Here is a 15,240-nt window from a genome sequence, read left to right as displayed (position 1 = left end):
ATTATAGACTCAGATGTGAACATGGATAAGAGAATGTAGTCTGAGAACTTCAGAAATATTCTTCTTAAGGCAAAGTTATATCTACCCATGTATCAAGTTATTCACCCAAATAGAATTAATCATTAAGTATTTCAACTGATCACATAATTCATAATGTGCAATAATATGAAATACAGTGGATGATACAAATTAATAGAACACATAGTCTTCTTTTGATATAATGTATATGGTGTATAAAGGAACACAGGCCAAAAACATCATAATGACTAAAAAAATAGTGTGTACTGTTTTTATAATGCAAAGATATCACCCACATCACCCATCGTCAGTCTGTATTTGAAGGATCAGTTCATTCATAGAGCAATAAACTATTTTATTTTTTTCACTTAAAACTTAATAAACACATAAACATATGTAAGAAATATTCATTTGTTCTATTTTCAAAAAAATAAGTGTTTTCAAAAAAGCCCTCTTGGTTTTAGCTGTCTTCCAATTCTCAGCCATAGTATCAGAAACTAATCAGAAAGTCTCAAACATCACACAAACACATGGATATATAAAATGTTCTGAAAAGAGAGAAACTAAAGGGGGAATAAGTTTGGCATTGGCCCAGTTTCCTTTCTCTTATTATTGATGATGGTACTGATAACATCGATTATCTTTGTTGATGACAGCAAAAATGACTTTGACTATAGAAAAGTGATGGGGAGGAACTTCAGTATTAAACCCCAGAGAGAAATGCTCATGGTTATCAAATGTTGTAGTGATGTGAATGTATAATCAAAAGCTATTTAAAGAACAGCCAATTCAATCCAGTGTTCTTTTCAGTGGATCATATCATGCTCTAGCACAGCCATGATTTTGACCAACTCTCTTTGTTACTGCGGTAGTGAAATAGGGAGTAATTTTTCTAAAAGTACATGGTTATTGGGATGATCCATAATCCTGAGAATTCTCCATGTCCAGGATCCTGTTCAATGAATTCTTTACATCCTTATTTCTCAGACTATAAATGAAAGGGTTTAGAGTGGGAGTTACCAGGGTATACATGACAGCAGCAACCAGCTCCCCAGAGGAGTGAGAAGTTGATGGGGGCTTCAGGTAGGTGTCAAATACTGTGCTGTAGAAGAGGATGACCATGGAGAGGTGGGAGCTGCATGTGGCTAGAGCTTTCCTTTTCCCCTGTGCTGATGGAACTCTGGCCACAGCATGGAAAATACTGGTATAGGAACTTATAACACAGAAGAGAGCACTGATTCCCAAAACCCCCGCCAAAGCCATTGTCAGGTCCTCATTGAGTAGGGCATCAGAGCAAGAAAGCCATAAGAGAGGGCCAAAATCACAAAAAAGTGAGGAATCTCTTCATTAACATGTAAAGATAGCTGGGATAGCAACAAGATATGGACTAGAGAGACCAAGTGGGCTACTCCCCATGACATACCCACAAGCACCCCACATCTGGAAGGTCTCATTACAAGTGGGTAATGCAGTGTATAGCAAACAGCAGCATAGTGGTCAATGGCCATGATCGCTAAGAGTAGGTTTTGCATGTCAGCAAAAACAGCAAAAAAGTATAATTGGGTCAGACACCCAGAGAAAGAGATAGATCCATTGTGGGTCCACAAATCCTTTAGCATTTTAGGGGCTGTGGTAGTAGTGAAGCAAAGATCCACCAGGGAGATCTGGCTGAGGAAGAAGTACATGGGAGTTTGGAGATGAATGTCAGTGCCAATGGCCAGCAGAAGGAGTGAGTTCCCAAAGAGGCCCAACAAATAGAGAAACATAAAGAGCCAAAGAGGAAGTGCTGGTTTTCTGGATCACTGGACATCCCTGAGAGGACAAAGTCAGGAGTCTTGCTGCAGTTCATTCTGGTCCTTATTGTGCTTCAAGAAGGATTTGGTGTGAAGAGAATGTCTGTACTCCCTGAAGACACAGGTGTGCAGTAACCTGGATTCTGTCTTCTGTCAATGTGTCTCTCTTACACCAACTGAGGCTTGTAAACTAAGATATCAATGGGAGGGACAAGAGTTGGAATTTAGAAAGGAGAGTCAGCTGAGGAGGCACAAAGACAATGGAGTGAGGGGAACAGAGTTTCCCTAGCATTCTATAAGTGTGCAAGTTCTGTTTGGATTAAACTTTGTATTATGTGATATTATAACCAATGGTTTGTGATTCTGTTTTTGAAGATGATTTTTTTTAAGGCAAAAGCTGCATCTCAGTATTTATCTCAGTGCTAATAGTTGCAGCTCAATAAATGTTCCTATCTACATGGTATCTATTCTGGTTCATGCTTTGGTTGATTGACTAGAATATCACCAGCCTTCCATCTGGTGTACCATGCTCATTCTTGCCCCATCTAATGTGTTGTTCACAATGCAGACAGAATTATATTTTCAAAAAAGAAGATAGAACTATGTTATTTTGTTTAGGTAGGCAACCACAGAACCATTGTTTTTATGAAAAATGCACAATCTTTATCATGTCTTACAAATCTCAATGGCTTTGATTTAATTTTTTTTTTTTTTTTTTTGTAATACTGAGGATCAAATCCAAGGCCTTCTACACTAAACAAGGGCTCTATTTTTGCACTTTATTCCCAGTCCTCCTCAGTGTATCTGGTTTTGAGGTACCTCCCCAGCCTCATATTGCACCACAGTCTACTTATTTTCTGTTCTGTAGCCCCAGTGGATGTGCTGCACTCCCTCAAGCATACCCTCTTGCTTCCTTCCACTCTTAGCTTCTACTCATTATATTTGTTTGTCTTCTGTTGGTAATAACACAATACCATAGACTGAGTAAGTTATTAAAAAAAAAGGTTTATTTTGGCTGACAGTTCTGGGCTAAGTTTGAGGGGTTGTGTCTGGTGATGGATTTTCTGGCAGTGCCCCAAGTTTGTGCAGAGCATCTTATAGAAAGACGTGTGTGTGTTTGTGTGTGTGTGTGTGTGTTTTCTGTTCTCTTTATTCATATAATACCGACAGTATTAAACCATGGGGGCTCTACCATAATGACCTTTTCTAATCCTAAGGACCTACCAAAGTCCCACCTCTATACACCATAATCACTCTCTTACTACCTCGCATGAGAATTCATATCTTAAATGAATTGTTCTTTGGAGTTTGGGTGGTGGCAAACCATATTCAAACCATAGTATTCCACCCCTGTTCCCCTTGACTCATTCTCACATACAAAATACAATGATTCCATCCAAACAGTCCAAAGTCTTTAACTCCTTCTAGAATTAATTCAAAACTTCAAAGTCTAGGGTCTCATTTGATACTATGGCTAACTTCTTCCAACTATGAGCTTATGAAATCAAAACAAGTTATTTACTTCCAATATTCAGTAGTGGGCACAGGGTAAACATTCCATCCCAAAAGGGAAGAATAGGCAAGTATAAGGAGTAACCAACCCAAAATGAGTTCAAAACCCAGGAAGATAGACATTCACTCTTAAAGTGCCATTTCTGGCATCTAGCACACAGTGGGACTAGGGCTGGGCCTCACAAGACCTCAAGAGGCCCCACCTCCATGGCTTTGTTGGGCTTATCCCCTACTTTAGCTCTTTTGGTTTGGAACCTCATGATTGCAGTTCTCTCAGGCTACAGTTCTGAGGTCTTGGGGGTTCTGTTCCCACAGCTTCATTAGTCATTGTCCCAGGGGGTTCTGTGCAGCTCTGCCCCTGTATCAGGCCTCTGTCTGGCCTCCTAGACTTTCCTTTGAACTCTCAGTGGAAGTGGCTATGACCTCATCATTGTCATGGTAAACCTGCTTGAACCATGGCTGGAGCAGCTGTGGTGTGCTTCACCAGAGAGCAGGGAGCCAAATTCCAAGTTGGCCCTGGGTAGTAAGACCATGAAGAGCTCTGCTACCTGTGATGGCCTGTGATGGGATATGCCTGGTAGGCCTTTTCCCCTTGTCCTGAAGATTTTGGCACTTGGCCCTCTTTTATCCATGCTAATTTCTTTAGAAAGTGGCACATGGGTTGCATGCTTTTTATTCTTTCTTTCCATGGTCAGACTTTGAATTTTTCTTAGCTTTTGGCTTTCTTTTCCATTTAATTATGTGCCTGAGTCTGCCTTCAGGTTATACCATTGCTCCTGAATCCTATTGTATACAATTAAAACTTACCAAGAAAAACCATGACTGGATTTTGTAATGTTGTTTAGATATTTTCTTCACCAGCTATCACAGTTCATCACTTTTAATCCTTTCATAAGCCTCTGTGGTATGGACATAGTCCAGCCAAGTTCTTTGCAGTGGTGTGGCAAGTGTGGCCTTTACTTTAATTTCCAATAGAAAACCACTCATTTGTATCAGTTAATACAAATGATACTCATTTGTATCAGATAACCACCTATCCCACCTGTAAGATGTTCAAGATTTTCCCTAGTCTTTGTGTCCTCTTCTAAATCCTCATCAGAATTTAGCCATTTTATAGCCTGCTCTTCCAAATTCTTCCCATCTGTGCCCCATTTCCAAAGCCACTTCCACATTTTAAAGTATTCTTTGCTAGCAACAGCCTTTTTTATCAGTACCAATTTTCTATATTAGTCTGATTTATGTTTCTAATAACACAACACCACAGACAAAGTTATAAAAAGAGGTTTATTCAGGCTTACAGTTCGGGTTAAGCAGCTGTATCCCTTGATGGCCTTCTTGCTGGTGGAGTCCTAAGGTGGTACAGAGCATCACATAGCAAGAGAGAGAGTGTGTGTTTTCTGTTCTTTTCTTATAAAGCCACCAGTATTCAATTATGGGAGCTGCACCTTAATGACCTTATCTTGTCCTAAAGACCTTCCCAAAGGCCCATTTCTAAATATCATACTTAGACTAATTTCTACCCTCTTAATATCTCACAATGAATATTAAACTGCAATATTACTTTCAGGGGTAACAAATCACATTCAAACCACAGTACTTATCCTTGCAATCTCAGTTTAATTGGTGTCTTTATTACAGAATTTTGATTTTTTATCATCACATCTACCCTTTATATCCTGACATCATACCTTTATAGATTACCACAGTTGTAATATAGTGGATGCTGTCATACTTATTTTCTTTAAACATTTAGGATTTTTAGTTAACATCAGTCTCCTTCACAAGGCACTGAGGTACATTGTGGCAGAAAGTGCATTTAGTTGTCCTCTCTAAGGTACTCCCTGTGCTTGACAGGAAGTATTTGTCACAAAATATATAAGTTAATAGATGGAAATGAAAGGCAGGTGAGGACAATACATTGTACTGCACAAGTAGTTCCTTTCCATTTCAATATTTCAAGAATAAAACTCCTTTTCTTCAGGTATTGTCCCAGTAGCATAGGTTGGAAACATTGTTTTATCTATTTCTTTCATTTCTCTCAAGTCCAAATTGAGTGTTTTACATATTTTTCTTAAAAAAATGATTTTCACTCCAGTCTTTTATCACCTTTTGTAAACCTTCTAACTTTGGTTCATGAACTCACTCCGAGCTTATTTCATTAGAAGTTTAACTGGCTCCACTGACTTCATATTCTCTAATCACTATGATTAATACTGCAGGCATTTCACAGAAATTATAAAACTTTCTGTTTGGCCTGATTTTTCATTGCTTAAATACCTCTAGCCTTCTTATTTCTTATTGATCATATGTGCCCATTTGTGCCTGGTTATCAAGAACTTCTACATATGGTTCTCATACCTACCAAACAGGACTTCACATTTTTCACCAATTTCCTTTCTCTTTGGCTGATCACATATAGTTCCACTAATATTCTCATTTCTAACCTTTTACACTTACTCCTATTGGCTTTAACCCCAGTTTTCTTCTTAGTGATTTTCCTATCTCAACCAATATTATCAGGCCTTCATGGTTAGTTATAATTTTACCTCCCTCCCCTGGATGAAGCTATCCTTGAATATTCTATCCCTCATTATCTCATGTCTTCTTAAATATATAGGTAGAATGACATAGTCCTTAATTGGATACTATCTGAATAAGCTTTCCAATTTCTCTGACATAAATTTTCTCTTCTCAATTAAATTATAAATTCCTTGAGAGTCAGAACCATATTTTATTTTTAAATGTTATTTATAGTAGCAGTCAAAGAATTAAACACATACTTTCTCTCAAGGATTACTGTTCATTGTTCTCTAACAATGAGATTGTCTAATTCACATGTATAAGTGGAAGAGAAAGTGTCCTTTAGATCATAATCAACAAAGAAATAGGTAATGTTATGACACTGGAAATAATTATAACTGAAGACAAGATTCATTAAGATGTGACTATCATATTCTTTTAAAATGAAGCATCTATGATTGAAGGCTTATGATGGATCTCATGACAGACACAGTTTTCTTCTCTTTTTCCATTTATATATTTATTGCCTCCTTGTTTGTAGCAACCTTTAGATGTTCCAAAGGACAAGTGCTTTAGGATAAAGGGACATTGTCTTTCCCCTCTTTATGCAGGGCATTTTTGAGTATATAAGAGCAGAGAATCTAAAACTTTCACATATTTAAGAATCACATGGAAACCTAGTTAAGTCAAGGATATATGGTTCCATTATAGAGACTGTTTTAGTAGGCCTGAGGTGAGATGTGAGAATTTGTGTTTCTAACATCCAGTGGTGCTGATGGGGTTAGTCAGCTGAGCTGAATTAAAAATGTAGAGCATTCTATTTGGCTGTCATATATAACAAATTATAATAAACTTTAAAAGAATGCAGGGCATTCTGATATTGGCCAAATTATATTGTTATATTGTGTGTATGCATAAATATGTAGCAACACATCCCATAATTTTGTACAACTACTACACATCAAAAAAAATGTAGAAAAAAATGTACAGCATTCTATCAACCATAACTTTATCACTCTTTTCCATCTCTTTTCATTTTCCTTCCCATTTTATTGAGAATTGGAAGATTTCTTTTTCTCATGCAAGATGAAGTCTACACTTACTCTTTGATCTCTTAAGAACAATACTTCCTTCAGCCAAGACTGTTCTGTCCCTCTCATGCTTTCACATTTCTCCCTAGATTGGATCATTTTGATGATTTTGTTTGAATACTCTAATTCTATGTCCACCTTTGGCTAATTCGTACAGAACATATATTGTTCACATTGGATCTCAGGGCAGGTGTGGTTCAGTATTGAGGATGGCTGAGTAATATTTCAGCATCTAAGTGTTGTGAGATCCTATGCATCCATCTGTGAAATTTCATCCTCTGATGGACCAATCTGAATACCCTGAGGTATCCTCCAAACCTCAACAGCTCTTGCTACACTTTTCTGTGACTTAAAAAAATACATCAAAACCCTAATTATTTCCTGCACTCATTACTTTCCAATCTAATTGTTTTATTTTTTTCCATGTTCCCATAAACCCTGTTAAACTTTTGAAATTATCATTCCTCTGAAATCACTCTTGTTAATATCAAAATTCAATGGTCAGTCTATATCTGGTCTCTTAATAAGACTGAATGCAGTTGATTCTTCTATATTTCATCTTTTTTTGCATGGGTTTATGTGATACTGGGGATCCATTATGCACCTCATACATTCTGGATAAGTGCTCTACCATTGAGCTTCACCCGCAGCCCATTTCAAACACTTTCTTTGTAATTTTCAGAATACACACAATACACTTATGGGTTTCTAGTAATATCATTGATGATTCCTCCTCAATCTTCTTGGCTGGTTTCTGTTCCTCTTTTTAATTACTGTAGTCCCTTACCTCTGTCATCTACTTTCATGCTTTAAATATCTATAAACAAATAACTCCCATTATGTTTTTAATTCCAACTTCTTTCCTTAGCTCTGGATGTGTATGTATATGTATGTGTGTGTGTGTGTGTGTGTATGTGTGTATATATATATATATATATATATATATATATATATATATATATATATATATAATATGTGTATATACATATAAAACTTCCTAGTAGATATTTCTACAGAAGCAATTTTACCATGTAATATATATATATTAAAAGCAGATCTGGCTTACATACTACTTTGGATACAGACACATAAATAAAATGTCCTTTCACTTGCACCTTCTATGTTCTATGAAATATGAGTCCATTATTCTGTCAAATACCATATTTGACTCTTACCTACTGACTTCTCTAAATCTCTACCTCATAAGTGATGACCTTGGAAATATTGATTTTATCCAGTGCTGCTGTTGGACCAGTGGAACAAGCAAGAAGCCAGGTCATTTGCCTATGTTACTGAGACCATGTATGAAGGTGGAGATGATACAGTTTGGAAACTGAACATTACCCAACTTTGTCTCTCTTAGGATCAGAAGGGGTTTGGATATAGAATGAATATTTCTTGGCCTTTGAGACCCAGTTCCCAGAGTTACTCATTAGTGGCAAATCTGGAAGAATTTTCCATTGAAAAAATTGCCTGTGGATGGTTTTGAGAAGTAAAATCTCAAATTAAACAGAAGCATAACATTGATGATGATTTAGGAGTGAAATTGCAAAGATTACTTAAAACTTACAGCCTATCTCTGGTCATACCCTGCCTCCTTAAGTCAGAAAAACTTGAATGGTGGAAATATGGCCATAACATTTTATAGCCTTTAATAGAACCCACTCTATTTAATGTGCATATTTTGGGTTGTCCTCTTTTAAACATATACATTCAAATATTCATGTTGCCTATTTTTTCATTCATGCTTAGACATCAGATGCATCTCAAACTTAATTCTATCTAAATGAGAACTTTTGTTTCAACCCCTTTTATCTTTCTTCTTTCTCACCAATATTCAGCATTTTAACTAATGGCTCTATAGTATATCATTTGTTGAAGTCAGCTAGAAATCATATTTAGCTGTTGAGTTTTAAATAAGTAAAAGCTTATTTTTTTTCATACAAAGGAAGTCCAGAGGTTGGTTCTATAGATATGATATAGTGTATTACAGAGGTCAGAATTATCTTTTTATATCTGCTGTTTTTCAAGTGACTTTAACAAAAAATTGTCAATCTGCCAGGGTGTATATTTTTAACTCCTTTAAGAGGATATGGCCTGTCACATGGCAGGTGTCTAGTGAGATTCCACCTAACATGAACAAATACTAATGCTCCTTGACCAATGTTGGGGTTACATCTTGATATACCCATCTCAAGTTGAAAATAGTGTAAGTAAGATACATTTTGTATGCAGCTGTGATGTCAGAGTAGCATATTTTAAATGTACCCACAACGCTTATATTGCTTACAGTTGGACAAAATCATGTATCACAACCTTACTTTATAATAAAGTGCTGAATAGAGCATGTAATTTACTAAGTACTGCTCTGAAACTGAAAAACATCATGGTTGTAGGGGTGTATTTTTTCACCATCATAAAGTTAAAAAAATCATAAGTCAGACCATTGAAAGTCAGGGACCATCTGTATAATCAGGGGATTCTTTTCAATCTGTGAGGCACAAAGATAGGAAAAGAAGTGACAATGGTAAGGATAAAGTTAACAGGATATGGCTAGAGATTTTAGCTGTAGGACCAGTCTCCTTCACCAGCCAGTTTCATATCTTCATTTGACCACTTTTAAGACAAAAGCAATCAATCACTCATCACAAGGGCACTCTGAGAAGCAGACCAGAGATTCAACAAAAGCTTCTCCTGGAGATACAATTTCTCAGATAAGACAGAGCTATTGTTATTAGATGTTCCAAGTTCAATGAACCAGATGTTTATGCTAAAAATTAATGAGGCTCCATCTACTGTGTGTGTAAATAAAATGAAGAGTGTGCTGTTGAGAAGGAGTGTGAATTTTCTTGGTGTGATCTTAGTTGCAAACAACATAATTCATTTTGCCTAAGGTAAGCTGATCATTATTTATTTAATCATATTTGGCAGCTCACAGACTGTCCTGGGAAATAATGAAATTCAGACTAAATTTTTCTGTTAAAAGTTAGACCAAAGAATGTTGAGAGGGTCTGTCTGGAGAAAATATCTCTGCCATTGAAAAGTAGCTTTTAGACAACTTGGGACTAAATTCTAAATCTGTCACTCATGCTCTAGGCGAACCAGATTTCACTGCCCCATGTAGAGAAGACATTTCCACATGTATGATATTGCCAATTGGCAGAACCCAATGCTCATTCCTCAGTTTTTAAATTGGTATATTATAGTTGTAAATTTTGATGGTATTTGTTGTTACATATTTGCACATGCACACAATATAACAATATAATTTATCCAATATTACACCCCAGCACTTCTCACACATGTTTTAAGCTGTTAAGAAATCTAGGGAATGATCACAGTGATATAAGGGTGTTCATAGATGTTATAAGACATAGTTCATTAATGTCTAGTTGTAATGGTTAATTTGAATTGTCAACTTGACTGGATTAAGAGATGCCAAAGATTAAGAGGCTTCTGTGTGTGTAATGAGGGTTGTCTAGGAATGATTGGCATGTGGGATAGTGAACTGAAATGGAGACCCTCCCTAATCATGGGCAGCACCATCCAAGAGGATGATAGCTTGAGTGGAATAAAAACTGGAATAACAAGGAAGCAGCAGCAGATGCAAGCTTTATTCTTCTTGAATGGGTTCTTGATTGCTGCTGCCATCACCTGAGGATATCAAACTCTCACTCCTTTATTCTTCTAAACAGGACTCTTCCAGTGATTCTTCAGGGAGTTTCCAAAGCCTTCAGTCTCAGACAAGGGTTGATTCTTCTTGTTCTGAGGCTTCAGTCTCTTGGACTGGTTCCTTTAACTCTCCAGCCTGCAGACAGCCATTATGGACTATCCAGCTTCTGGTTGTATAAGACAATCTAATAAATCTCCTTTTTAAATCATACCTCTTGTTGCTTCTATTTCTCTAGAGAACCCTGACTAATACGCTAGACAAGGTATAGAAGGATAATGTTAGCTATAAATTTTAATTAAATTTCAAACATGCCAAAAATGTTCTTTCATTTGTATTTCCTCCCACTACTCCCTATGCTGCCTATGTTATTTTAAAGCAAATTTGAGCCATCATATTATTTCATTTGTTAGTTAGCATGTATATATAAGCATTAAGTGTTCTGTTTTTTTAAAGTAACTTTGGTATGTTTATTTCACCCCAAAATGTAGACATATTTCAATTATCTTTCTGTTATTGATTTGTAGCTAAATTTAATTATAGTCTGAGAGAAGATATTGGATGATTTGCATTCTTTTAAATTCATTATGATGTACATTTAGAGCTCAGAATATGGGCTACTTGTTGAATTCTCCATGTAAGTTTGAGAAGAAAACATACTCTGGTATTTTGAGTAAAGTAGTCTACAGCTATCAGTTATATCCAATTGATTGATGGTGTTATGATATTCACTCTTGTCCTTACTGATTTTCTGACTGCTGAATCTTTGTATTTCTGATGGAGGGGTTCTACAGTCTCTTCCTCCAAAAACAACAACAACAACAACAACAACACACATGATACATTTATAAGCATACATGATTGAAAACCTTGTAGTATTGTTATTTTGGATAAAATTTTGTTAGGTCAATGAAGAAGAGAATAAAAGTTTTTCATTTACCTTCACTTAATCCCTTCTTCCATGATCTCATTTCTTATGTATGTCTAAATTTCTGATATGTGTAATTTTTTGTCTCTCATTTTAACATTTTTTTAATTTTTTACTTGCACATTAGAAGGATAGTTTGCAAGTAGGCAATTACAGATTTTTTTGTTGCTTCCTATATGAGGTAAAAAAAAGGAATACACATAATTTTTGGTAGTACTGCAGATTAGTACAACCACTCTGGAAAGCAGAGGAATGAAAAATTCCTCTAACTAGGAATGAAACCACCATATAACTCAGATATCCTATTCCCTGGTATGTATGACTTGGTATGTAGGACTACGGATATAGCTCAGTTGGTAGAGTGCTTGCCTTGCATGCACAAGGCCCTGGGTTCAATCCCAAGCACCACAAACACACAAAAAACATTTATTTATTTTTAATTGATGCTTTGTAGATATACATATAGTTGGAATTTACTGTGTATTTTATACATACATGTAGTATATTTTGTCAAATTCATTATACATTTTCTCCCATTTCATATCCTGTCCCATTCATATATATATATATATATATATATATATATATATATATATATATTCTATTATATTTATTATATATCTCTATATATTTGCATATAGATCCTATATATGATATATAGGATCCTATATAGATCCTATATATCATATATAACCATATATATTTGTATTTACTCAAGTATATTTATATTTACTCAAACACAAAGAAGAATTTTAATTCAACCATAAAGAAAATTGAAATTATGGCATTAGCTGGTTAATGGATACAACTGTAAAATATCATGCTAAGTGAAAAAGCCAGACTTGGAAAATCAAAAGTTGAATATTTTTTCTGACATGCAAGAGCAAAGTAAGAAGTGGGGGATGAGTAACATAAAGACACAAGAAAGATCAGTGCAGCAGAAAAAGGAGATTGAGGGGAAGGAAGAAAGGACAGGAAAGGGAAGAAAATGTATAATGAATTTGACAAAATATAATATGTGTATGTATAAAATAGCACAGTAAATTCCACCTATATGTATATCTATAAAGCACCAATTAAAAATATAAAAATGAGCAAAAGGAAGACTAGTAGAGTAGAGGAAAGGGAATGGGGAAGAATAGGGCAGAGGAAAGGGGACACTGGGGACTGAAATGGAGTAAATTTAATCCCAGGCATGTATGATTACATCAAAATGAAACCAATTATTATGTGTAACTTTAATACACTAATAAAAGCATAGAAATTTAAAAGCCTTTCTAACAGGTGTATGATGATATCTCATTGTACTTTTAATTTGCATTCCCCTGATGATAAGTGATGTAGAGCATTTTTTAAATATACATGTTGGTCATTTGTGTATCTTCTTTTGAGAAAACAACTGTTTTGATCATCTGCCCATTTTTTAAATGGATTATTTTTTCCTTAATATTGACTAGTAGGAGATTCTTTTGTATTTTGAATATTAGCCTCTAAATGAGACATAGTTTTGCAAACATTTTGTCTAATTTCCTAGATGGTCTTTTCATTTTTTTAGCTCTTTTCTTTGCTGAGCAGAAACTTGTTACTTTGTCATAGTCCCACGTGTCTATATTTGCTTTTGTTTCTGAACTTTTGATGTCAAATTGAAAAATCATTGCCAATAATAGTGCCAAAACATTTCCTCATTTTTTTTCTAGGCATTTTACTTTTTCAAGTCTTCAGTTTACATTTTTAATCCATTTTGAGCTGATTTGTGTGCCCATATGTGTGTGGCCTACAATAAGGATCCAATTTTATTTTTTTGGCACATGGATATTCAGTTGTTCCAACACCATTTATTGAAGAAATTGTCATTTTCCCTATATGTGTTTTTGACTCCCATGTGTATTAATTATATGTGGTTTTATTTCTGTACTCTTTTTTGTTCCATTGGTCTATGTCTGACTTTATGCTGTACTATCATAATTAATAAAAGGCATTAAAATCAGAAAAGAAGTAAATTATATGGAGATAGCCTTAAAAACTCCCCAAATCTCTTAGAACCAATAAATAAATTCAGTAAGGTTTTAAGATATAATATCAACACAAAAAATCAGATGGGTTTCTATAAACTGACAATGAATTATCCAAAAAATGAAATAAGAGATCAATCTTACTTAAAATTGAATCAGTAATAAAAATTTAGAATAAGGTAAACCAAGAAGGTGAAATATTTACACACTGACATCTACAAAATACTGATGAAAACTACAGCAGACACAAACAAATAGAAAGACATACTCTGTTCATGGATTGGAATAATTATTATCGTTAAAATGTCTACATTACTCAAAGCAATCTACTGATTCAAGGGACTCCCTATCAAAATCTCAGTGGCATTTTTTTCTAGAAATAGAAAAAATTATCATAAAATTTATGAGTTTCCTAAAAGACCCAGATTTTTAAATTTGAATTTGTTATATATGACAGCAGAATGAATTACAATTCATATTATATATAAGGAGCACAATTTTTCATACCTCTGGTTGTATGTAAAGTAGACTCACACCATTCATGTCTTCATAAATGTACTTAGGGTAATGATGTCTGTCTCATTCCACCTTATTTCCTACACCCAATCCCCTTTCCTTCCCCTCCCTCCCCTTTGCTCTATCCAGAGTTCATCTAATCCTCCCATGATTCCCCCCAAACCCCCTTTATGAATCAGCATTCTTATGTCAGAGAAAACATTCAGCATTTTGTTTTTGGGATTGGCTAACTTCACTTAGTATTATATTCTCCAAATCCATCCATTTACCTGCAAATGCCATGATTTTATTCTCTTTGAATGATAAATAACGATAAATAACATATATATATATATATATATATATATATATATATATATATCTCACATTTTTTACCCATTCATCAACTGAAGGGCATTTAGGTTGATTCCAAAGTTTAGCTATTGTGAATTGTGCGACTATAAATACTGATGTGGCTGTGTCCCTGTAGTATGCTGTTTTTAAGTTCTTTGGGTATAGATGGAGAAATGGGATAGCTGGGTTGAATGGTGGTTCCATTCCCAGTTTTTCAAGGAATCTCCATACTGCTTTCCATATTGGCTACACCAATTTGCAGTCCCACCCACTAGCAATGTATGAGTGTCATTTACCCCCACATCCTTGCCAACACTTATTGTTGTTTGTATTCTCAATTACTGCCATTCAGACTGGAGTAAGATGAAATCTTAGAGTAGTTTTGATTTGCATTTCTCTAATTGCTAGAGATGTTCAACATTTTTTCATATATTTGTTAATTGTTTTATATCATCTTTTTTTTAAAGTTTTCATCATTTATTAAATGATTTGAATAAGCATAATGAACTGAAATTTTTTCAGGCACAAAATATTTAATAAATATTTAATAATGAAGGTGTGTATCATTAAAGGCAGGTTACTTTCCACAAAAGTGAAATTTGGGCCTCTGACACATGAAAAATAATATTAACGTAGATATAAAATAAAAATGGTAAAATCAAATCAGTTTAAAAGCACATGAAAGAAAATTACAGCATTTTTTTTACCTAATCAAATTTTTTTTACAAGATGCCCTGAAAAGGGATTCATACTTTTTTTTTCTCCTGAAATTTAAAATGTAATTAATGGTACTCCATGAACTTAAAGAGAAAAGTGGTGAATACAGAAATGCAACTTGTCCAGACTT

At 34.9% G+C, this 15,240-nt stretch overlaps 1 pseudogene; it reads right to left on the bottom strand.

Annotated features, from left to right (window-relative positions):
- Positions 1–924: 924 nt before the first annotated feature.
- On the bottom strand, positions 925–1,867 carry LOC124095295 (olfactory receptor 1G1-like; annotated as a pseudogene).
- Between the last annotated feature and the right edge of the window lie 13,373 nt (positions 1,868–15,240).

This window comes from Marmota monax, unplaced genomic scaffold (assembly GCF_021218885.2).
Source record: "Marmota monax isolate L192 unplaced genomic scaffold, Marmota_monax_Labrador192_F-V1.1 WCK01_AAM20220418_F8-fsc00534, whole genome shotgun sequence".
Classification (NCBI taxonomy): Eukaryota; Metazoa; Chordata; class Mammalia; order Rodentia; family Sciuridae; genus Marmota; species Marmota monax.
The sequence above is the reverse complement of the archived record's forward strand: the minus strand, read 5'-3'. Positions and strand labels throughout refer to the sequence as shown.